The 14,850-nt window shown below is 43.6% G+C and overlaps 1 protein-coding gene across 1 annotated transcript in view; it reads right to left on the bottom strand.

Moving 5' to 3' along the window:
* Nucleotides 1-241: 241 nt before the first annotated feature.
* The window catches only part of PWWP2B (PWWP domain containing 2B), a 38,796-nt gene continuing 24,187 nt past the window's right edge, over nucleotides 242-14,850 (bottom strand). Inside the window, exon 3 of the mRNA XM_056850206.1 lies at nucleotides 242-359. The gene's annotated coding sequence lies outside the window, so the exon portion shown is untranslated. The remainder of the gene's footprint in view (nucleotides 360-14,850) is intronic.

Below are 14,850 nucleotides of genomic sequence, written 5' to 3'. Positions count from 1 at the left end.
TGCAGTGGAATTATCAAGAGGGGCTAACATTTTACTTAATAAATACATTCCATGAGGAGGCGTTCATTATTTCCCCTAGTCCATTGAAATGTTTATATATATCTATATCTATAACTAAATCTTTTTTGCCAGTTTGATTCTCCTGTGTTAACTAGCCTCATGATTTTTGGTCAGACTAGCCTTCAGGGAGCGTCCTAAGCAGCCCGGGTTCCTGTTATCTTTTTAGAGTCGGTTGGCAAGGCCAGTCTGAAAGCTCATCCTGCCACGTATGCAGCGAAGCCGTCAGAAATCTCCTGGGGCGCGTGTCAGGATGTTTACAGACTCCATGAAACTCTAGGACAGCTGCGCTCTTCTGTTACCTTGAAGAAAGTGAAAGAGGGAGAGGTTACTGCCTGTGGCGCAGAGCAGGCCGACGCGAGCAACAAAAAGCGCACGCACAACCATCCCTCTAAATATAGAACAGAACCTCCCCAGTCTAAATCTGTCTCAGCAAAATCAGAGTCACAACGACAGCTTTCACAAGAGCAGATGCATATTCTAAAGGATCGTCAATGCAAAAACACCACACCTACAAAATTAAAAATACCTAGCACACAGTCTTAATAGGGCAAAAGGTAGCTTTTCTTTCTCTATAATCTGGATATATAGGGAGGAGGAGGAGGAGGAGGAGGAGGAATCTGTTTTTATATGCCGACTTTCTCCACCACTTAAGTATCAAACCGGCTTATAGTCACCTTCCCCTACCCACAACAGACACACTGTGAGGTAGGTGGGGCTGTGACAGCTCTGAAAGAGCTGTGACTAACCCAAGGTCACCCAACTGCTTCATGTGTAGGAGTGGGGAAACCAACCCAGTTCACCAGATTAGCCACCGCCGCTCATGTGGAGGAGTGGGGAATCAAACCTGGTTCTCCAGATTAGACTCCACTACTCCAGACCACTGCTCTTAATCACCACATTACGTTGAGCAGCAAAAAGGAGAGGAAATACCCAATTTGCTACAGTGGCTTTTACTCCAATTTCTTCATGGTCGCTTCTCCCCTCAAATACTCAGAAAAGGAAGGAAGGTTTGCAATGAAAACCATTTTTATATCAGATTTGAAAACAAAAGGCAGCTGCTTTCCTCTGACATGGCAGTTTATTCTTGTGGTACCATCACCAGGTTTCCTTCCTAATAAACACACATACACAAGTATGCACACACACACATATCCATCTTAATGACCAGTCTACAGCTAAACTTGTGGAATACATGCCCTACTACTTACCTGAACTACTGATGATTTTATACTATGGATTCCAATTTCATACAATATTTCAGAATTCATGTCAAGGGGTCAAAAGCAACTTTGCTCTTTTAAGATTCATCTTTCAGTCAGTCTAACCACATGACCTGGAAACCATCTTGGCCCTTAGTGTTCCTCTATCTGCTAGCTGTAATTGGTCATTTAAAAAGTCTTCAGAATGGTTTTACTGAGCAACGCTTTCAGCACAACTAAAAGAGTCGAAACATCACCAAAAAGAACAAGTGCTGAAATTCACATTAAAATCAACATCTTTCAAACTTTGGAAGAATAGGAGAACATCTAAATACTTGTTACTGGTACAATTTGTTTAGGAATGAAGTCTTATCTATGAAGTGAAGCTTGTTCACAGTCTTAAGAACATAAGAAGACAACACAACATGGCTTTATTATGGTCCTTCTGCAGAAGAGTTTTTACCAACAGTCTTTAAGGATGCCCCTCGTCAATTACTGTTAATGTTGAGAAGAAGGAAATGCTGGAAATTCAGGATAAAGGGATTAATTTAGAAAGAGTCTATTTCCTTTACTGGTTATGATGGAAAAGCAATTCATTAAAAGGATTAGCTATAATGGAAACAGAATTATATATGGTATCAATTTACTAGAAAACAATAAATGTTAAATGAGTGTTAGGGAGAAATGGAGGATTTATAAAACAATTAATTTTTAATGGAAATAATTAAAGACTTTTTACTATACTAATCCACTTATATGTAAGGAGATTTACTATTTCTTTTTCCTTTCTTTTTACTTCTTTTTTATTATTATTATCTCTCCTTTATATGATATTATTAACTATAAAAATCATTTTTTCTTTTTTTTCTTGTTTTGCTATGGAAAATACAATGATAAAGAGATTAATAAATATTAACAATAGTATTAGGATTAGAAATTTAAGCAAAAAGAGATTACCAATTTATTGCAAGACGTAGGGAGATGTAGGGGAAGTTCAATTTTTGATTTTATATATATATATATACATATATATTTTAACAAAGTTACCTATCTGTTATTGCTTCTTACTGTTTATATCTTTGTTAAACCCTGTGATTAATAATTTTGGAAAAACAATAAAAAAAATTTTTTTTTAAGAAGAACATAAGAAGAGCTTTACTGGATGAAACCACTGATCCATGTAGTCCAGCATGCTGTCTCACACAGTGGCCAACTACCTGAAGAAATGAGTGGCTCACGAAAGCTCCCACCCTGCCAGAAATTTTGTTAGTCTTTAAGGGGCTACTGGACTCCTGCTCTTTTCTATGGCTGTTGACAATTAACACGGCTACCCATCGTGATCTAGTGGCCAACTAGTTATTTTTGGAAAGCTAACAATAGGGCATAGAGGCCAAGGCCTTCCCCCAATATTGCTTTGTAGCACAGGCATTCAGAGCTTTATTACCCTCTGATCATGAAGATTACTGTTAGTCATCATGGCTAGTAGCCACAGATGGACCTCCCCTCCATTAATTTATCTAATCCCTTTTTTAAAAGCAATCTTCGCTTGTGGCCATCACCACATCCTTTGACAGTGGATTTCACTAGTTGAGTAAAGAAGTACTGAATCTGTTGCCCGTAAACTTCACTGGGTGCCCTCCAGTTCCCATATTTCAGGAGAGACAGAACCAGTTTTCTCTATTCACTCTATCCCATGCATAAATTTATAAACCTATGTCATGTCCCCCTGCCTATGTCTTTTCCCCCTAAACTGTAAGTTCCAGCCTCTTCAACCTTTCCTCATAGGAAAGGTGCTCCATTATCTTGGATTCTCTCCTCTGTACTTCTTCCATCTCTGCAATGTCCTTTTTTGAGATATGACAACCAAAACTGTATACAGTATTCAAAAAGAGGCCACACCATCGATCTATCTAGGAGCATTATAATACTGGCAGTTTTATGTTCAATACCTTTCTAGAACAGAGCTCGCCTTCCTCACCCCTGTCGCATACTGAATTTTCATTTTCATCATGACCCCAAGGTCTTTCCCTCTCAAATTTCAGCAAGTTCTAACCCCCATCAGCATATACCCAAAGGTGGGTTTTTTTTTTGTTCCGACATGCATCTCCTTACACTTACTTGTACTGAACTTCATCTACCCACTCACCCAATTTAAAACTGAAAAAGGTCTTTGAATGCCAAATGTCTTTGAAAAATACTCCAGATTTGGCACCTCTCCAGGAGAAAAGGCCCTCTGGTCAGGGACAACCGCCAAGCACATCTCTTTCTTTGCACTTGAAGTTCTGACTTAGCACAAAACAGTTCAAAAGATACTTCTGGATGTTCTAAAACTCTTACAGAGAACACAGGAAGTGAGGATAAGCCAAGGTTTGCAGTGACAGCCATTTAGTGATTTATATGTTAAAATCTAAGGATTGTTTGACGCATGCACATTAAATAGGGACATGCACCCAAATGTATCACTGAAAAGTATTTGGTTATTTATTTTTATGCTGCCTCTTCAGAAACCTGTCGGAGGCAGCTTACAAAACAAAAATAATAAACACAAAACATTCAAAGATATTAATTAAAGGTAAAAAAAGGTAAAGGTCCCCTGTGCAAGCACCAGTCATTCCTGACCCATGGGGAGACGTCACATCCCGACATTTTCTAGGCAGACTTTGTTTGCGGGGTGGTTTGCCAGTGTCTTCCCAGCATTAAAAAAGCGCCAGCCCAGCATAAAAGAATAGATAATAAAAACAGACCCCAGAAGTTTAAAATAACAGTTTCCAGGCTAAACTAGTGTTAATCAATCAATTAAAAGCCTGTGGGTGAACAGAAACATTCTGGCCTGGTGCCAAACCAATGTAAGCACCAGGGGAGCTTCAAGGGGAAGGGAAGCAAATGGGCAGCCAGTGCAGATCTTTCAGCACAGGGGTGATACAACCCCAGTATCCTGTCCCTGATAACAACCTGGCTGCAGCATTTTGGACAAGCGGAAGTTTCCAGACCATTTTCAAAGGCAGCCCCATGTGAAGCACATTACAGTGAACTAACCTGGGCATAATCAGAGCATGTGGCCAGATCACTCTTTTTGACAAACAGCTGTTGCTGGTGTATTCGCCAAAGATGATTAAAAAAGCACTGTGTGACGCAGAGGAGATCTAGGCCTCCAACTGTTAGGCCAGGATCCAGCAGTACCCCCCAAGCTATGAACGTGTTCCTTCAGTGGGAGTACAACCTCCTCCAGGACAGGCTGACCACTCAGTCCGTGAGCAGCTTTGTCACTGAGCAGCAGCACCGGCACCTGTTCAGGACTTCCACAGACCCACATGACTCTGCTGCTAAGGAGAAGAAGAGCTGGGTGTCATCCGAATATTGGTGGCACCTTACTCCAAATCCCCCAAATGTCTCTTCCAGTGGTTTCATGTAGAATTTAAACAGAATGGGAGACAGGATGAAACCTTATGGGATCCCACAGTGTAAATGCCACAGGCCCAGGAAGCAGTCCCTCAGCATCACCGCCTGAAATTTGCCAGTCAAGTAAAAGCAGAACCACCAAAGCCCAGAACGCCCCCCCCCCCAATTCAACCAGCCTCTCTCAACCATGGTTGATGATATCGAACGCTGCAGAGAGGGTCTAGGAGAATCAACAAAGAGGTCCTCCCCTGTCACTCTCCTGGAGAAGATCAAGCCACTTCCATTCCAAAGCCAGGCCTGAATCCAGAATGAAACAGGTCTTGATATTCCATCTCCTCCAATGCCGTCTGAAGCTGTGTGGCTGCCACCTGCTCAAGCACCTTGCCCCAAAATGGAACGTTAGCCACCAGGCAGTAGTTGTTCAGATCAATGGGGTCCGGGGATGCTTTCTTCAGGAGAGGTCACACAGCCACCTCTTTCAAGGCAGCTGGAAATACACCTGACCCCTCAGAGAGGCGCTTATTACTGCTCAGATCCATTCAATCCACCCAGCCCTGCTCGATACCAACAGCCAGGAAGAGAAAAGGTCAGGTCAACATGTCGTGGGCTGCACACTTCTGAGCAGCTTGTCCACTTTATCAGGCCTCAGTAACTGAAAATCACCCATACAACTCCAGCCAGACTGCTCTGCAATGGCATCTTGAGATCGAATGGCGCCAGCTGTGGAATCTAAGTCACTGTGGAGGTTAGCAATTTTATCCACACAAAAATGCATTGCAAAAGCATCACAGTGAGCCTGTAAACCATAAACACAACATTTGCACATCTATACATCATGCAAGCTGTCGTGAACAACTTTCTAAAGCTCACAGCTCTTTAGAGCAGCATTTTTAATATTGTGTTCAGACAACCCTATAGTTCCTTGGAAATGTAAGAAGGATTTCTTACTGAGAAGATCAGCCTGGGCAGAGAGGCTTCCCTGGCTGACAGCTTGCTCGGTCATTTCCAGCCTTTTCCTGCAAGACATGCAGCAACTTTAGAGATTGCTGGGCGCATTCTAGGCCACGTATTCTGTGCCCTCTTAAGTATGTAATTATGTCTCTGATTCATCCCAGGTGAGAACTGGTGGTTCCTCTCCATTTCTGAACTTCACCTTGAAGTCTTTCAAAGGTTAAAAATCTTCTGCAGGGGAAAAAATGTACACCTTTCGGTTTTAACTCTAGTTATTCATGTTTGTTTTTATAGAAGTTACTAACAGAGCAATCCTAAACACCGCTACAATTTTCTAAGGGTACTGAATTCAATGTTTAGGATTGCACTGTAGTTTTTCTAAGCCTGTGTTGACAAAGAAGGATATATCTGTGTTGGTATTGACTTGCTGATAACATCTGAGACTAAAGGAAGGAACCTCCTAGTCAAAGGTACAATGTAAATATAACAGCTGAATTCTCTACTTCAAGAGGGCTCTGGGGACACTATGTTTTCCAAGCAACAAAGAAACAATTTTTTTGGGGGAGCAGCTCCTGCATACCTGGAGTAACATTTAAATGATCCAGCCATATGGGAGTGGGCAGGTGCTATGGGCAGACCCACAGAGGCCTCCCTGTGACCTACGCATGAATCATTTAAATTTTATTCTGGACTTACGGGAGTGGCTCTCAGAAAAGACCCTATGTGGGATATATAAACGGCCCGTGGTTAACTTTGGAGGTGTATGCAAAACCTCCCTGCAGTTAAGACTGAGGGAGAAAGGGCAGGGGAAATTTGGACTCCAGAAAAGAAGCTAAAGAATGCAGCGCAGAATCCTGTGGCCGCTGCTGGTTTCTTAACCATACTTAAGAGATTCCAGCCATTATGTCTGCAGTCCTAAAGAAATGGCTGATAGCTGATGACCACATTAAGAGTCTGAAACACACATTAAAAATGCAGCATCTTGCTTAACGTGTTACTAATCTTGCATTCGGTGTCTTTCCCTCCACTCACCAGTTAGGAATTCAGCCTAAAACATACAACGAAGTGCTGAGACTCGACACGTATGCCACAATTTAAATACGCTGCAGGCACGCCAGAAGAACTGAGCTGAGCAATGTTGAACACGCCCGGTTATCTTGTTTAAATTGGGCCACTGAGCTTGCAACCCCACTGTGCCAGCATTAGCGGCATGCCAATGCAATGCCTGCCCAGGCTATAGGTTTCTGGCCTTTTACCATTGCAAACGCAGTGGCGGAAGGCCCAGTTTTAAATGTCCAGACATATACATCGTTGCACCAAAGTTGTCCTGCTAGCCAGCATCATGTTTAAATTAGGCTCTAAACCAACATGATGGGGGATAGGGATTAGGGAGGAAAGAAGATGGAGGGGTGGGGATGCAATTTGCAAGAGAGCTCCTTGGGCCAATACATTTTTCACAACCTGAATTCCAAGACCAATGCAGAGTTCCTTGCAAGATCCCAGGGCCCTTACATATTAAAATAAATCAAATTGCTAAATGTGAGCTGTTATTTAGCTTGTCCTTAAAGTCCTGGAACCAGTTCAATAATCAGGACAGCCATGAACTCAGCAGGTAGACTTTGGCCTTTTATGCAGGGATGTTTCCCCACAGTCATCCTCACCAACTGCTTCGGGGCTTCCTTTTGATTATGCATGCCTTCTCAACCCATCAGAGATTGCCTCATTCTCCCAGCACAATTTGCCCATGTTTTCCAGATGCTGTTTTAGCCAGAACCTGTGAAATGCAGGCAAATCATGTGGGGAGAGTGAGGCAACCTCTGATGGGCGGAAAAGGCATGCATAATCAAAAGGCGCGGGTGACTGCCGGAAACGTCCCTGCATAAAAGGCCTTAGGCACACTTCTGTTCTCCCACCCTGAGCCCTGTGGTGGTTATCAATCTACCACGTCTTACAGGGGTATTGTAATGTTTACTGAGACAATGTGAAACACTTTTGAAAGTATTATTATCATCCTCCTTAAAACAACATTTTGAATAGTCTTTAATTTTTTTTCTTTTAGCATAAATTTAGCAATCTAATTTAATTGAATGAATCTTGGGTGCCTTGTCTTAATTGTCCTGGCTCAAGTTCTGAAAATGCTAAGGGTAACCAGGAGAAGCCTCGATTTCTATCTTTCAGAAATTAACAGATGCATTCCTTATCCTCAAACTACCACCTTCATCCTTGGGTTGCCAACTCTGGCTTGGGAAAATCTTGGAGATTTGGGGAGGTGATGTTTGTGGAAGATGAAGGGGGGGCTGTGCAAGTAAGTGATCCCACAGAATCCCTTTGAAAGCTCCATTTCCTCTGAGGAAATTAATCTCTGTAGTCTGAAGATCAGTTGTAATTCTGGGAGAATTCCGGGCCTCGCCTGGAGGTTGGCAACCCCAGGCACTTCAATGTAAACATCTGTACCTTCTGCCCCGTAGAACTGACATCATATATTACATTTCACCCTTTCAAAGATGGTGGCCAGGTTTTCAGGCCTGACACTGCAGCGTCACTCATCTTGCCTTTCTTATACGCCTAGTGATCTGCCTGGCTACAGAAAATGCCTTTTAACCCCCACACACACACCCAAATTCTTAGACTGCCTTAATACACAGACAGACAGACTCTCAGCAAGGATGACTTTAGGCAACTTGCTGTCTTACTGGGTTCTACTGCAGCACACCAAAGAATCCCCACCCCCTCACATAAGAATATAATAAAAGGAAAGTTTATATTTCTTGCAAGATGATTAGCGTACTATTCCTCCTAGTCAGAGTAAGGCAGACTATAAATACAGTAAATAAGATCAGTAAAAATAATTATCAGTAAGTTCTGCTTAGCTGATCACTTCCCACAACTAACAAGCCATTGAGAGCCAGCGTGGAGTAGTGGTCAAAAGCGGTTTGGAGTGGTGGACTCTAATCTGGAGAGCCAGGTTTGATTCCCCACTCCTCCACATGAGCGGCGGACTCTAATCTGGTGAATCGGGTAGCTGGGTGATTTTGGGCCAGTCACAGTTCTCTGCGAACTCTCTCAGCCTCACCTACCTCACCAGGTGTCTGTTGTGGGGAAGGGAAGGCGATTGTAAGTCGCTCTGAGACTCCTTAAAGGCAGAGAAAAGCGGCGTGGGGGGGACCAACTCTTCTTCCTATTAGCCTCTGATGGTTGCACACCGATTTGTGGCCTCATAGCAGAGCTCCTCCAGTATCAAAATGCAGCTGCTGGTTCTCCCAGATTATTTCTTTCGAGTTTAGATAACTGTTGTTATCTTTGTGGCTCAACCAAGTATTTCCTCAGGCTTATTATAGGAATTAGTTTGTATTGATCCCATGCTATCCCCACAGCTCTATGCCTCTAAAGGTGGGGGGAAGGATCTCACCACTTTCACCTCACCTTTCCTTCAATTATTTAATGGCTCTCCCTTCTCCCATTTTGTCCCCACAACAACCCTGGAAGGTAAATCAAGCTGAAATTATGTGAATGCCAAGGTCACCCTTGTACTAATTTAGTTAGTACATCTGCATTCTATCCTTCTTCGAAGGCGCTCAGGACAGCATACGTTGTTCTCCCTCCTCCATTTTATCCCCACGACAACCCTGTGAGGTAGGTTAGGCTGAGTGAATGATAGATCCAAGGTCACTGAGTGAGATGTGACCCTGGGTCTCCCTGACCCTAGGGTGACATGCTAACAACTGTGTCGCACTAGCTCCAAACAACAAAACACATTATTAGTTCAGGGTCTGAATGCATTAAAAAAAAATACAAAACTAAATGATGGATAGAAGAAGACAGGTTGGTTTTTATATGCCGAATTTCTCTACCTTTTGTAAGGAGAACCAAACCAGCTTACCAAATCTCCTGCCCCTTCCTCTCCCCATAACAGACACCTTGTGAGGTAGGCGAGGCCGAGAGAGCTCTAACAGAACTGTGACGAACAGGAGGGCCAGCTTTTTGATTCGTAAGAAAAAGGCTCCAGTTGGCAAGACCCTCCACATAAGTTCACGTATGTGAACTGCTCACCTACTGCTTTCAAGCAGACAGCAGTTCTAAGTCCAGCCATCTTCTGTAGCTCTGGAAACGGTTTTTATGGGAATGCTTTTTGCACAGCTTACTCATTTTGCTTAGCAAGAAAGGTACTCTACAAACGTCTCACAGGTCTGCATCAAACTAGAACAGGGGACAAATGAAAGAATGTTGATTAAAAACCCTGTGCATGAAGGTGTGGCGTCCAATAAGGGCCTTTGGCTGTGCTCAGTAACAGAAGGACAGGTTGCTACTACGCCTGTCAACAGATTTTTTAAAAACCTGCTCAAGGCTGCAAGAGCCTGCCTCAGAGTAACTCCACTTGGCAAAAGTGGGGGTTATTCTCGAGTAAAAAGGCATGGATCAAGCTGCTTATCAAGGTACCGTTCCACTGCTCCCACATGGGAAACTTGTTTTCTATGGGGCGACCCCACTGGTAAGAACCTGCATGCGAATGAAGAACCACCTGCACCATGCCAACGTTGTTAACACTGGCCCAAGCGCATGGCATTGCCCTATCAGTGGCTGAAAGGATGGACACTTCAGCTAAAAGCCAAATAGTTGCTAAGCTGCATTTCTACAAAACTTACACAGTACAAACATCAATAATAGCCCTCCCTCCCTTTTTTAACAGAGCCTATTATATTTGTATTGATAAAATGCATCTTCCATCTCCCTCCTCCAGACTACGGCAGTGTGTGCATAGGATTCTCTGGAGGTCACTTATCCAAGCACGGACCAGATTTGATTCTATCAGTTGGCGTCTTATATCCTGGACTTCTTTCCACTACCTTAACATTTTTCCTATCTTTGGTATCAACACATCTTGAAATGCCTCTGTTTTTGAAGACATCTAAGGAAGGAAGGAGACATTTTCTCTTAGGTATAAGAAGCTACACAAGCAAGGTGAAAAGAAACCCAGCAGCAGATAGTCCAAGGTGAACTGCCTCATTAAAACCACACACACATTATATATTTCCTTTCCCCTGCTCACTGAAGGATGCCTTATAATTACAAAACAACACCTCATTGTTCAGAGGAAAGGCAATGTTCAATATTTCTTGTTCCCTTTCTGCAGAGATTAAGGAACCGGAATAACAGGCAGAGTGACAAACCCTGCTCATAGTTGCTGAGATTTTGCTCGCTGTCAGGCCCACTGACTAACTAACAAGAGAGGCAGCAACTGCAAATCTGTGAAATGCAAGCCACTGAAAAGGGGCCAGTGATCAATCAATCAATCTTTAATAACATACGATCACCACAGAACAATATTAATTGCTCAAGGGGCCAGTGAAACCAGTGAGTGGGCCACTAAATCGCATCACCTGGTAAATGACATCCTATTGAGCCTCTGTTAAAGAGACAGGGCTTTCCCCCCTCCAAGTAATTGGCGACTCTAGCTCCCACGGATAGGGCCGATTGATAAGAGTTGCCAACTGCCTGAGGAGAAGTCCAGTCCCTTTAACTTTTGTCCACACAAAGTCCAAAAACAAGAACGCGGGATGTCATTTACCAGGTGATGCCAAGAAAAGCTTCAGCTGCTTATTCCCATACCTTAAGCCTCAATTGAAGGGACAAGTCCCTTTTACTCCAAGCCCGTTGGCAACCCTAGTGACTGAAGCCTGCTTAGTTTAAGAAACCTTGGGTCAAGCCCCAATTTGTTGCGACACTTCAACAAAATGGTGTTGCTTCCCACCAAGTAAATCTGCTTTCTAAAACAGGATTAAACTGTGATTTGGAAAGCTCAGAAACAACCCCAAGTTTGTTAAAACCACCCACATTCAGACATCTCAACAAACTGTGGTTAAATCAAAGCCTACCTACGTATTTATTTGATCAAACTTCTACCCTGCTCTCCCCAGCCAAGGGCCGGGCTCAGAGCGGCTCACAAACCATATAAACATATCATCTACCTAAATGACAGAGAGAAGAGGAAGGAACGCACAAGCCCGACAAGTTTCTGATTTGTTCATGGTGTCTGAATGTAGACCGGATCTAGCAGTTTTGAGAAATACCCTAACGAAGTTTGTTTCCTGAATTTATACAGTATTATAAGCTGCTGAATCTTGTCAGTGCTGAACAAGCTAGGAATAATGTGTTATCTTACACTGGTTATCTCTTTGCTTGGAAATGCTCACTCTCCCACCCTAGTAATTTGCATAACACATTTTAATGTACCAGGTGCTCTACAGGTGGAGTCGTATGTATGCCAAGATTTGCCAGGCATGAAGAAAAGGCACAGATTGCAGTACTGGACACAAAACTCACTTCCAGTGATCCTTGACTTCCTTCTTCCTCCCACCTTTATTAAATGAAAGTTTCTAGTCCTAATGACTGCTAAGGTAAGTATGAAAACAGGGACACCGTCTGCTTTATTCTCAGAAGCTAGACGAGAGTATAAATTAAATTCTCCAGGATTTGGCATTCAAGTTGCTGTTGTCAGGCAGATAGGCTAGGAAAAAAGTTGGTTTTTTTTAAATAGGCCAATAACTTCTGCAGACCAATTTACATTGCTTGTAATGTTGATTAAATATAAATATTAAATATAAATGTTGACTTATATAAACAACAACTGTCTTTTTTGTCCTAACTCAGTGAGATTTGCATTTCTGTTCAGGCAGGTAAAACAAGGGCAGCAGCTAGCCCGAGGCGACCGAGATCCCTCAGGCCTGCATTAGATCCCCTATGCCAGGGGTCCCCAACAGGGTGCCCGTGGTTGCCATGCCACCCGCTGACATCTTTCCTGGTGCTCACCAAGTGTTTTTAGAAAGTGGGCAGAGCCTTGTGGGGCTTTTGCCTGGCAAGGCTTCTGATTGGCCGCTGGAGATTTGATTGGATGTGCAGTTTTTTTTTAAAAGGTTGCTTTGCCAGCAGCTGCTACCATAGCACAATGCGGGACTGAAGGTAAGCTGTGACAGCCATTTTACGGTTGTCTCTGCCTCCTGCGACAGCTCTTTTGCAGCATCCATTTTGTGGCTGCGCTCAACACACTGGGTCAGAATTCTAAAGGTGCCTGCAGGCCCCCAAAGGTCAGGGACCTCTGCCCTTCATGGACAACTAGTCAAAATGAATACTAGTCATGATGCATACCCATTCTCTCCAGGATCAGAGGAGAATGCCTATTATATTAGGTGCTGTGGAGCACAGGCAGGATAATGCTGCTGCAGTCGTCTTGTTTGTGGGCTTGCTAGAGGCCCCTGGTTGGCCACTGTGTGAACAGACTGCTGGACTTGATGGGCCTGGGTCTGATCCAGCATGGCTGTTCTTATGTAACTCATCTACCCTTTGGGAAAGCACCTTTTCACTTGGCATTATGCAACAGGTACGCGACATAGTTTTCGGCGCTAACCCAAGATGGAAAGCACCCCTCATTCCATAACATTTGAGATTCTGGAAGTTTCTGTAGCTAGCTTGCAAATTGCCTCCCAGAGCTTAGGAGTGGGGGTGGAAGGATTCAAATCCCACAGCACTGATCTTTGTGCAGCATTCCTATAAGGCAGTCCAGGGGCACCGTTCTTACCAACTGGACTTTTGGTCCTATTAATGTGAGCCAACACATTTCAGCAGACCAACACCCATAAGCTACAGAGTGCTGTAGTCTTGTCATCCTAAACCCTACCCAGATTATTAGTACTGAGTTCAATTTATTAATTCAGGCTGGCACACGCTGAGCTTCCCTCTTTCCCTGGTCCTCAAAAGGCAAGGTTGAGAGTTCCTTAAGGAGTACTATGGCCCAGAGAGGATGTGAAAGTGGGGAGGGGCCGTGGCTCAGTGGTAGAGCATCTGCTTGGCATGCAGAAGGTCCCAGGTTCAGTCCCCGCCATCTCCAGTTAAAGGAACTAGGCAGGTAGGTGATGTGAACGGCCTCTGCCTGAGACCCTGGAGAGCCGCTGCCGGTCTGAGTAGACAATACTGACTTTGAGGGACCAAGGGGCTGATTCAGTAGAAGGCAGCTTCATGTGAACTTGCATTTTCTAACTTAAGCTACTCAACCCACAACACCACACTGGTTCTTTAGGCTCAATGGAAAAGACTTGGCCTCATTTTCCTTCTCTAGTGGAACAGAGTCCGATCAATCCTTGAAGAATAACAAAATCAGACAGCCCAATGAAGTTTTGGTAAGCTCGAAAGCTTGCAAAATCTTGTCTGTCAATTTGGATGGTACTAATAAAATGCATTACACAGATTTTGTTCTTGTTGTTGGACTTTGTGTGGACAGATATGGGCTGTTGACAACTTTTTTTTTCCAACTAATGCTTGGGCAGGATCCAAAGAGCGCAAAGACAGTGTAGGTCTGTTTTTCTCAACACAGTAGCTCCCTCCCTGCTTCTTCCTCTAGGAACACATGACACCGACTTAGAAAGTGGTTTTCCAAAACAGTTTGAGATACTGGTGTGTGCATGTGTGTGGATGCTGTTCAAAATCCCCTGAGAGATCACAACCCCCCTAAATCAGCCTAAATTAGCTCTGGGGAATCTCCTCCTCTTATGCCCCATTGGAGAGAGTCCAATCTAAATTTCTGAGAGCAATCTTACAGGTTCCAAAATGGGTCTCAAATGCCTGGATCAGATTAGAGACTGGAATGCTGAGGATGGAGGCTAGGGTCGGTATTATGGCCACTCATTTATGGCTAAAAGGAAATCTGAATCCCCAGGGTCTCTTTCCCTTGATACTTCAAGATAATTTTTAGTCAAAATGAATCCCCAGGGTCTCTTTCCCCTGATACTTCAAGATAATTTTCAGTCAAAAACTTAGGTTTATCCCCTCAAGCCCTTCTAAGTAGTGGGCTTGATCAAGCAAAACGGCTGATCAGGCAGAGGATTGAAGACACCGAGCGCCAAGCTGATATATCTAGAACACCAGGTTTCATATGCCCACCGAGTGCCAAATATGTGGTCGCTCCAGCGGCTTATTTGGCCACATTGGAATCCAACACCACCAGGAAAGCTTTCACACTTGCCAGGTGTGCGGCACTCCCCTCTGCGGTACTTGAAGGCAAATTTAAGAAGATCCCTTTTATAGAAGATAATTCACAGTGGGTAGCAGTGTTAGTCTGTTTGCAGTAGTCAAAAAGGGCAAGAGTCCAGTAGCACCTTAAAGACTAACAAAAATATTTTCTGGTAGGGTATGAGCTTTCGTGAGCCACAGCTCACCTTTTATAGAAAGTGCCCATGCTTGCTTCAAGAAG

This window comes from Euleptes europaea, chromosome 5, assembly GCF_029931775.1.
Source record: "Euleptes europaea isolate rEulEur1 chromosome 5, rEulEur1.hap1, whole genome shotgun sequence".
In the NCBI taxonomy this organism is placed as follows: Eukaryota; Metazoa; Chordata; class Lepidosauria; order Squamata; family Sphaerodactylidae; genus Euleptes; species Euleptes europaea.
The sequence above is the reverse complement of the archived record's forward strand: the minus strand, read 5'-3'. Positions and strand labels throughout refer to the sequence as shown.